Raw genomic sequence first — 7,092 nt, forward strand, 5'->3', positions numbered from 1 at the left:
ATAAGAAAATCAAAATGTTTTAGTTATTAATCCTGAAATTATTGAAACTAAAATAGTTTGAATAAGTAAGGTTAATCCTATAGCTAATGGATTTTTAATATTTATAATAATAAAATTAAAAATAAATAGAAGAGTTATTAAAATTCATTGTATAATATCAAGAAATAGTTTAATTAAAATATTAATTTTGGGGATTAATGATAAAGAAATTTCTTTTTTCTTGAAGTTTTGAAAGAGTAACTCTTATTTTTGGTTTACAAGACCAATGTTTTTATTAAACTATTAAAACTAATGTTAATAATTTTAAATTGATGTTTACCTAGAATTTTATTTATTATAGGAGTATTTACTTTTGTTTCTAATCGAAAGCATTTATTATCTATATTATTAAGATTAGAATATATTGTTTTAAGATTATTTCTTTTATTATTTGTATATTTAAATATATATAATTATGAGAATTTTTTTAGAATAATATTTTTAACTTTTAGAGTATGTGAAGGTGCTTTAGGTCTTTCAATTTTAGTTTCAATAATTCGTAAACATGGAAATGATTATTTTCAAAGATTTAATGTATTACAATGTTAAAAATTATTTTTATAGTTTTATTTTTATTTCCTTTATGTTTTATTAAAAATTCATATTGAATGGTTCAAAGTTTTTTATTTTTTATTTCTTTTATTTTTATTTTAATAAATATATATTCAAATTATTTTATATCAATTTCTTATATATTTGGTTCAGATATAATTTCTTATGGGTTAATTTTATTAAGATTGTGAATTGTTTCTTTAATATTAATAGCAAGAGAATCAGTGTTCAAATATAATAATTATGTAAATTTATTTTTATTTAATATTATTTTATTATTATTAATATTAGTATTAACTTTTAGAAGTATAAGTTTATTTATATTTTATTTATTTTTTTGAAAGTAGTTTAATTCCTACTTTATTTTTAATTTTAGGTTGAGGTTATCAACCTGAACGGTTACAAGCGGGAGTATATTTATTATTTTATACATTGTTAGTTTCTTTACCAATATTAATTGGTATTTTTTATTTATATAAGGTAACAAATACTATAAATTTTTATTTATTAAATAATTATATATTTAATTATGAAATTTTATATTTTTCTTTAGTTATAGCATTTTTAGTAAAAATACCAATATTTTTAGTTCATTTGTGATTACCAAAGGCTCATGTAGAAGCTCCAGTTTCTGGTTCAATAATTTTAGCTGGAATTATATTAAAGTTAGGAGGTTATGGTTTATTACGAGTATTTCCTTTTTTACAATTATTAGGGCTTAAATTTAATTTTATTTGAATTAGAATTAGATTAGTTGGAGGAGTATTAGTAAGTTTAACATGTTTATGTCAAACTGATTTAAAGGCTTTAATTGCTTATTCTTCATTTGCTCATATAGGAATTGTCTTAGCTGGGTTAATAACTATAACATATATAGGAATATGTGGTTCTTATACTTTAATAATTGCTCATGGATTATGTTCTTCTGGATTATTTTGTTTAGCAAATATTTCTTATGAACGATTAGGAAGACGAAGTTTATTAATTAATAAAGGTCTATTAAATTTTATACCTTCAATGGCTTTATGATGATTATTATTAAGTTCTGCTAATATAGCAGCTCCTCCTACTTTAAATTTATTAGGAGAAATTTCTTTAATTAATAGAATTGTTAGTTGATCTTGATTAACAATACTAATGTTATCTTTATTGTCTTTTTTTAGAGCTGCTTATACATTATATTTATAGCTTATAGACAACATGGAAAGTTATTTTCTGGAGTTTATTCTTTTAGAGGAGGAAAGATTCGAGAATATTTATTATTATTTTTACATTGATTTCCTTTAAATTTATTAATTTTAAAGGGGGATATATGTATGTTATGATTATAATTATTTAAATAGTTTAATAAAAATATTGATTTGTGGTGTCAATGATAAGATAAAAATCTTTTTAAATCGTGAAATATTTATCAATTTGTTCAATTAGATTCATTAGTTTATTTTTTTTAGACTTTTGTCATTTACTATAGGATTAATTTTTATTATAAATGATTTTACAATTTTTATTGAATGAGAAGTTGTTTCTATAAATTCTTTAATAACTGTAATAACAATTTTATTAGATTGAATAAGATTAATTTTTATGTCTTTTGTATTAATAATTTCTTCTTTAGTTATTTATTATAGAAAGGAATATATAGAAAGAGATTATAAGATTAATCGATTTATTATATTAGTATTAATATTTGTAACTTCAATAATATTATTAATTATTAGTCCAAATTTAATTAGAATTTTATTAGGTTGAGATGGATTAGGGTTAGTTTCTTATTGTTTAGTAATTTATTTTCAAAATATTAAGTCATATAATGCTGGTATATTAACTGCTTTATCAAATCGAATTGGAGATGTAGCTTTATTATTAGTAATTGCTTGAATATTAAATTATGGTAGTTGAAATTATATTTTTTATTTAGATGTAATGCAATCTGATAGAGAAATGTTAATTGTTGGAATATTAGTAATATTAGCTGCAATAACAAAAAGTGCACAGATTCCATTTTCTTCTTGATTACCAGCTGCAATAGCAGCTCCTACCCCAGTGTCGGCTTTAGTTCATTCTTCAACTTTAGTAACAGCTGGAGTTTATTTATTAATTCGATTTAATATTGTATTAAGAACAAGTTGAATGGGTAATTTATTATTATTATTATCAGGTTTAACAATATTTATAGCTGGATTAGGCGCTAATTATGAGTTTGATTTAAAGAAGATTATCGCTTAATCTACTTTAAGACAATTAGGTTTAATAATAAGAATTTTATCTATAGGTTATTATAAATTAGCTTTTTTTCATTTATTAACTCATGCTTTATTTAAGGCTTTATTATTTATATGTGCAGGAGCAATTATTCATAACATGAATAATAATCAAGATATTCGTTTAATGGGAAGTTTAAGATTAATAATACCATTAACTTCTTCTTGATTTAATGTTGCAAATTTAGCATTATGTGGAATACCATTTTTAGCAGGATTTTACTCAAAGGATTTAATTTTGGAAATAGTATCATTTTCTTATATTAATTTATTTTCTTTTTTTCTATATTTTTTTTCAACAGGGTTAACAGTATGTTATTCTTTTCGATTAGTTTATTATTCAATAACTGGAGATTCTAATTTTTCTTCTTTAAATATACTTAATGATGAAGGTTGAGTAATATTAAAGAGTATAATAGGTTTATTAATTTTAAGAATTGTAGGAGGAAGTATATTAAGTTGATTAATTTTTCCTACTCCGGAAGTTATTATTTTACCTTTAAATTTAAAGTTATTGACTTTATTTGTATGTATTATTGGTGGTTTAATAGGTTATTTAATTTCTAATGTATCTTTTTTTTATAAATAAGGCTTTAAGAAATTATAATTTTTCTTATTTTTTAGGTTCAATATGATTTATACCTTATATTTCTACGTATGGAATTATTAATTATCCTTTAATTTTAGGTAAAATAAGAATTAAATCATTTGACCAAGGTTGGTCTGAATATTTTGGGGGTCAACAAATTTATTACAATTTAATTAAAAATTCTCAGTTAAATCAAATATTACAAAATAATAATTTAAAAATTTATTTATTAAGTTTTATTTTTTGAATTGTAATTTTATACATATATATAATTTGTTTCTATTCAAATAGCTTATATTTAGAGTATGACACTGAAGATGTTAGGGAGATTAATTAATCTTTGAATATACTGATTTATTTTAAGTAATTTATAAAATAAAATTATTTAATTTTACAATGAAAATGTAATGTTTTTATTAAACTATATACATAGAAGTATAAATGGAATTTAACCATTAAAAGAAAAAAGTTAGCAGCTTTTACTTGAACATCATACTTCCTTAATTGGAGTTTAGAACTCAATTCTATCATTAACAGTGATAAGCCGCTTGTTGGCTTCAATTAATTATTTAAAAGAATAAGGGTAAATTTACCTAAGATTAGGTCGAAACTAATTGCAATATATCGCTTCATATTCAAGGTAGATTGAAAATTCAATACTTTTTGAATGCAAATCAAATGTTATAATTAACTACAACCCTATTTAGTTTGATCAATTTAATATTCCTTGATTTCATTCATGATAAAGTCCTAATAATAGAATTAAAACAAAAATAATAGACGTAATTGTTCAGCATATAATATTTGAAAATTTAATAATTAAAATAATTGGTAAAATTAATGCAATTTCTACGTCAAAAATTAAAAAAAAATTAGTAATTAAAAAAAATTGAAGTGAAAAAGGTAAACGAGATGATGATTTTGGGTCAAATCCACATTCGAACGGTGAAGCTTTTTCACGATCTACAATTGTTTTTTTAGATAAAATTGAATCTAAAAGTATTACTACTATAGAAATTAATAGAAGGATTGAACTAATTGTTAAAATTGAAAAAATTATCTATACTATTAATAATAGACCATATGATTGGAAGTCAAATATACTTTTTATACTATATAGATAATAAATTATCCTCCTCATCAGTAAATAGATACATAAAGGAATAATCAAACAATATCAACAAAATGTCAATATCAAGCAGCAGCTTCAAATCCAAAGTGGTGATTGTTTAATTTCAAACTGAATTTTCATTAAATTGCGTTAATATTACATATTTGTAACACGGGTGATTTTTCTCCTCCTTAGATAATGTCTACTACCTCTTAATACGACTTTGTACTTCGTACATAATGTCAAAGGTAATGACATTTCCTAAGGAGTGACGTTTTGTAATTGCCGCCTTTACAGTATTCCACCGACTCTACGAGTACTAACAAGCATAGGATTACGTCCTACTGCTAAAAACCCTTTGTACGAAGGTAATATTGTTCCACGAACAGCCACCCTATAAAAAATATACAGTCCACTGCTCTGTGGGAAAAATTATTAATCATTAGTATTTTTATTTTTCTCCCAATTTCTTTATTTTCATTTTGCTACGCAAACATTGGTCCGATCGACCCGGATTTTACGACCTGTCTCCTTCCTTCACGAGGAAAAACAACAAAGGAACGACTGTTTCGCACCAAAAACATTGGATTCTACGATCCGTCTCTTTGCCTCACCGAGGATACAACGACTACGTCGTCAACAACAACTACGGGATCATCGATCACCACCATCACATCTATTTAATTATTTTCATTTTAATTAAACCGCCACAACAAAGGTATGTACACTCTGAATTACGTTGAAAGTGACATACCGAACATTGTTATTGTTGTGTTAATTAAACAAAACAAAGCCTTCGGTCATTTTCAACAAGTTTTTATGTCCGTCCGTCTCCTATGAGATTGCCGTCGGCATTTATCACAACAACAAAATAGTGTCAAAGTGATTTTTGTTTCCAACAAAACACACACTTACAACCACAATCACAGAATTGCATATTTTCTCATTGCCTATTTACATTTTTGGCATATTTCTTTTATATTTGTAATTTCTTTTCTCGTTGCGCTTATTGTGTTTTACATCTTCATGTAAGTAGTTAAACGTAACCACAACAACAGAAAAGAATATTTGTTGTCATTACTGCTGATTGTTGGTTCCTTTTTATTTACATATTCGTGTAAATAACAATAGTGACACTCACTGATAAATGATACCTGATCACATACAATAGGTGTGTTCACGATCATTTATCATAATATATTTATTAAAAAATTTAAAGTGCCATTTGCAATAAAATTTTGTGTTGATTTCTTCGAATATCAACCAATAATAAAATTTTGCTTGTGTCTCCGATACAATACACCCTACATTCGGTATATACATACATATATGTGCATGGCAATATTTTATTAAATAACGTTTAATACAAATATTACTATTTATTTTTGCAAACTCTTTCGAGAAAACTGTTTTGTTTCTTGCTTTATTCTGAACGATTGGAAGAGCACAACTAACGGTCCGTGCACCCTACCATCGGCTTTAGTGATTTTCGTCACATTTTTGAGCTTTTCGACTTTTTACACATTTCTTTTAGATTTTTTTTGTCGGTAAGTGGTATTTACGATACCCTGCCACATACTGTATGTATTTTACGATACACTGTAAACAATATAAAATACACTGAAAGAAAAAATTTACAATTTTTGAGTTTCTTATAATATTATTTAACTTTTTGTGGTTTAATCACGTTAAACCTCAATTATAGTCCACGACTATTATACAATAAGTGTATTTTCATCAAATAAATATTGAATTTCTTGACATTACGTGTCGTTTTAAAAACATTTTACGCATTTTCGTGCAAATTAAATTACAATTTCTTGTATTTTCGCTGCAGTTTTGTATTCTTCGGCTGCATTTGTTTTTCAAACAAGACATTACGTGTCTAAATAAACATTATTCATTTGTTTTGCTTCTGATTTGCATTCAAAACGCCACTCTCTCCTTTGGATTTATTCATCCGAGCTACTAATGCTTTGGTAAAATTTGATGCCAATTTCAGTTCCCAACGGGACGAAGAGCTCGATGTTTACATCCTAGAATTACAAGGAGCTGAGGTCAGAACACTATGGGATAAAGTTAAATTCCAATTTGAAAAGTGCCTCGATTACCTACATGAAGATAAAAATTCTAATGAGGACGACATTTCAGCCGCTGACATCAAATACGATGTCGCCTACAAATGTTTTTTAAATGTTTTAGCGTCCATTAATAGAAAGTTAGGTGCGCTACGGGCTCCGCCTGAGTCCCCTACTGTAATTACACCAAAATCTCATGTAGGTAACACTTCAATATCTCGTTCCGAGGATACAGCGACCGTATTAAATGCTCCGCATCGATCCGAAACTTCCCAAAATTCGTCTTTCACATCCTGTGGAAATGAAAATTCCAGTCACAGGTTAAATTTGCCACCCTGTGATATAGAAGTGTTCAATGGCGATTTTCTTTCCTGGCCTACGTTCAGGGACTTATTCTCTGCCATTTATATAAACAACAGCAGCATAACCGATATTGAGCGTTTATGCCATTTAAATAATAAA

General features: G+C 25.5%; 1 pseudogene; it reads left to right on the forward strand.

Moving 5' to 3' along the window:
* Positions 1-2,002: 2,002 nt before the first annotated feature.
* Positions 2,003-3,723, forward strand: LOC109614246 (NADH-ubiquinone oxidoreductase chain 5-like; annotated as a pseudogene).
* The last annotated feature ends 3,369 nt before the right edge of the window (positions 3,724-7,092 follow it).

Source organism: Musca domestica, unplaced genomic scaffold, assembly GCF_030504385.1.
Source record: "Musca domestica strain aabys unplaced genomic scaffold, Musca_domestica.polishedcontigs.V.1.1 5, whole genome shotgun sequence".
Classification (NCBI taxonomy): domain Eukaryota; kingdom Metazoa; phylum Arthropoda; class Insecta; order Diptera; family Muscidae; genus Musca; species Musca domestica.